This window comes from Cervus elaphus, chromosome 26 (genome assembly GCF_910594005.1).
Source record: "Cervus elaphus chromosome 26, mCerEla1.1, whole genome shotgun sequence".
Classification (NCBI taxonomy): domain Eukaryota; kingdom Metazoa; phylum Chordata; class Mammalia; order Artiodactyla; family Cervidae; genus Cervus; species Cervus elaphus.
The window spans coordinates 19,983,891-19,987,891 of NC_057840.1; the positions used below are offsets into that span (position 1 = coordinate 19,983,891).

Below are 4,001 nucleotides of genomic sequence, written 5' to 3' on the forward strand. Positions count from 1 at the left end.
AGGCACACACTGTTAGCTTCCCGCGTGTATTTACCTTCCCACAAGTCACCATTCCCAGAAGCCCTAACTCTCCTTTCTTCTTCGCTCTGTCCTTTCTCCACAATTTATCACCTTTGTTAAGATGGCATATAAGCCCTTCCCCCCAAGTATAACTCCTTTTTAGAGGGCTTCATTTTCTCTGGAGCCCTCATACTTATAAAATTGTGATGCCTTTGCTCTTGTTAATCTTTTGTCAGTTTAATATACAGGCCCCAGGTATAAACCTAAGAATATAGAGGAAAAAAAATCTTTTTTTTCCCCTATACTACAGAAATAAGGTGAAAATTTTTATTTCTCATCTATGGATGGAATTCAGAATTTTGCATGTGTCACAATGAAGGAGCCATCATAGGAAGAAAGGGTTGAGGGAAGGAAAATAATGGCTTCAGGGTTTTCCGGAGATGAAAGTAGAACTTGTGAATGATATGTCCAAACTCTGGCCCCAGGGACTTTTCTGGTCCATGACGTCACCTCTTCATTGAATGGCCAGATCACCCCACTAAAAGGCTTCATTTTGTAAGGTACAAATCATTGCTTTAGTGAGTTTAACCCAAAACACTTGAGTCAATACATATCTGATTTTAAACTCCCACAAAACCGTAGCTCATGCTGCCCATTTAACATTTTGTCATTAGATTGACTTATCAATACCTACACTCTCTCTTGCATCTTCAAGTACAAAGTGTTTCTTCCTCCTTCAGATCCCAGACACACATTTTGGAGAGTGTTACAGAAATTCTATGAGTCACTCTAGGAGACCTAAGGCAATGTTGGCACAACCATTGCCTTTCAGCCACACAGTGAAGCCTACGCCCTCCTGAGTGGTGGTCGAGAGGTGACGTTTAATGAACTCTCTGAATACTATGCGCCTGAACAGGACCTGGGCCAGGACACACCTCCTGGTTGGTCTGAGGGCCTGAATCCATTACCCGCCACTTGGGCCACAACCCTCTGCCAAGAAACAAGCGGCCTGGCTTCAGATTTTGCGTTGTCTGATGGGCCAGGACACCTGGTTTCTGTACTCATGTTTGTGGGATGGACGGGCCTACCCAGAAATCAGTCAAGATTAGCCTGACTATTGCAACTCAGTCTCAGCCTCACTATAAACCATGCATTATTTCTCCAGAACAAAAGACAGTTGATATAGTCGTATAATGATCCTTATTTTTAAATTCAGTCTAAGTACAGTAACTTGTATTCAGTTTCCACTCTGTCAAAGGCATTGATCTAGGATCTGCAGGAATAAAGAAAAATCCTGGCATTCATCCAACATAAAATACAATCCCTGACTTCCAGGAGTTTACAATCCGCAGAGAATGAAACAATGTTGAAACTCATCTTCAGAGCACTGCATGGAAAACACACAGAGACACTGACATATGTTTCAAAATACATAAATGATGAAAAAAAAGCAGGGGGTGGTACAGGACTGGGCCATCTTCAGATCCTTCAGAACTTGAAAATTAAATGCTGCCTTCTGTATGCTTGAGCTCTAAAGCAATCCACATAGGATATACAAAGTTATCTATAGTTGCCAAGATTTAAGTCATTTTTCCGAAATGGACTGATGAAGACAGAAGCAGGATTTTCCTGTAATGAAGGAGAGGTGAATGACAGGGTCAGTGTGCTGAACAGTCTGGAGTAATCACAGCATTTATTTCAGTTTCTAGGGCTATGTGGGTACTTGTGATGGATAGCAAAGCATAAACAACAGTCAAAAGGCAGAAATAGTAATTGCTCACCTTATCATGCCAGGGGACTGTCATATTCTTTACAATAAACAATATGGTTCAAAGGTTCACAAGAGTGAGAAGTCTGGCATGGGGCAATGTTTTCACTCCTCATCTTTTTTTGACAGTTACAAGAAATCGAGGGAAGGGATTTTCTTGTCTAATTGTTTCTAACCTTAAAGTTCATGGAGTTAGTCTTACTCAAGATTAGGATGAACTAGCAACATCCTGAGGAAAGGGTGCAGTACATTCCCTGGAACCCCTGTCCAGGAGATGCGAACTCCCCGGCTTTATTTAGGCCATCAGAGGAAGGGCAGGGGGCAGAGCCAGTGCGGTCACAGCCTGGGGCAAGTGCTTCATCAGCGCTTTATGTCGCTTCCACCGGGAACAGGGCATGTCCATCCTGATGATGGAACGCAGTCTGACCGCGGACCACTAACTCAGCCCAAGTGCCGGCCAGGGGCCATGGGATCCCGAGCAGTTATAAATAACCCCTTAGAACTGCTTCCTGGTGATTTATTACTCCTGAGTGTGAGAGTGTATTTCCCCGAAGATACCTGAAGTGAATGCAAAAATGGATTCCAGAAGCATGCATTTTGCTGAACTTGAAACATCAGAGAAATGGTTTAAAAATCCAACCCCACCCCACCCCCCACCCAAAAGGTAAATAAGATGATCATCAAGTTTTTACCTGTCTTAATGATTCTTACATGCTTTGATTTCGCAGGGATGTTGCAGGAAAATCAGATTTCTTCTGTTTAGAGACTCATCCGTCCCTGCTGTTCACTTCCCAGCAGCAGACCCTGTAATCAGATAAGCGGACCCTTTGAAAGGCTGCAGGCAGAGCGCTCAGCGCCCGCGCAGCCACACGGGCAGCGGGCATCTGGCGCTCGGGGCGCCGCCCTTGCTATCGGGCACCGTGCAATACGGTCCAGGGCTCCCTCACCTCACCCCTGCTGCTCATCCACCCCTGACAGGGGCACCACCCTTGCTCAGAGTCCAGAAAGGGGTTCCCATCTTCTCCACTGTTCCCTATTTCTGAAATGGAAACATCGAAATGAAGTAACTTCTTTTACATAAAAACTCAAACTGTAATTAAGAACCTACCCCCTCCATCCCCATGTCTTATCCTCAGTGGAGACAGAGGCCAGCTGCTTACTATCTGTTGGAGGAAGTCCAAAATACTTATCAGAACTTGCAATTATTTCCATTGTCCTCAGAATACCTCTAACCTCTCCCATGCTTGGATCTCTGCATGTCCAGTTCTACTGAGAGTCTCTGCTGGCTGTTAAGATCTTTGGCAGGTCAGGTAATCCCTCCGAGCCTCTGTGGTCCATGTGGGAGGGGGAGGGAGCAGGACACAGTGAGCTCAAGGTCCCTGGCAACTCCACCTTGTTATGATTCAGTGACTCCCCCAGACCTTACTGTTCCAAGGAGTATTTTTCAGTGCTTCGTTGAATACTGTTGAGTCACACTGGAATGGTAATTATGTGAGATTGGAGAACAATGATATCTCCTGAAATAAAGATTGGGCCGAGGAATGTGGATGAGGAGGCAATGAGGTGTGGGATGGGAAAGCTTCATCAGAGCAGGGAGAAGGCATATCCGGGGCCAACAGACAAGATTAGGGCCAATTCCGGACGCTTGATGAATGGCCAGCTGCAGTCAGAAATACGACTCTTCCCAGAAGAGCTACCTAGCGTTTGTTTGGCAGAAGCCATAGAGTATTGAGGCCAGTGGTTTGCACAAGGCCTCTGAGTGAGTCAGTACTGACGGTGGCGCTGACGAGCGTGGCCGCAGAAACTGACAATGTAAATGCTTGGGGCCGTCAGACTAATGAACCCCGGGACACATTCCAGAGGCTTGCTTTAGACACACATGAACATAATGTCTTCCTCAAAGTACACCCTGAAATGGGTCATCCGCAAAGCCTGCTATGAGGGGCTCATCAGTGAGACATTCTGGGGTGGATCCACCCACTGTTAATGGGGGCCACAGGAAGCTGCAGACACCCCCAAGAAAAGGGTTAAGCAAATTGCCAGGAGTTTAAGCAAATCCAAAAGAAAGGACCACAAGCTTTGGAGATGTATTTTAAAACTCTGGGCTCTGGCTTAGGGGAACATTCACAACGGAGGGCCAGAAGGGCCTCTCATCCTCCTGTGTTCATAGGAGGGAAAGGACGGGTGAGATGCGAAGAGGGTCTCCTGGGTCCGCCTCTCTAGAGCATCGTGC

At 46.1% G+C, this 4,001-nt stretch overlaps 1 long non-coding RNA gene across 1 annotated transcript; it reads right to left on the minus strand.

Moving 5' to 3' along the window:
* Positions 1-226: 226 nt before the first annotated feature.
* On the minus strand, positions 227-3,038 carry LOC122684499. Its single transcript, XR_006338063.1, has 4 exons — positions 2,929-3,038; positions 2,721-2,807; positions 2,461-2,572; positions 227-1,629 (listed from the first exon to the last, which is right to left on the minus strand). It is a non-coding gene; the product is annotated as an uncharacterized LOC122684499 (long non-coding RNA).
* Positions 3,039-4,001: the final 963 nt, after the last annotated feature.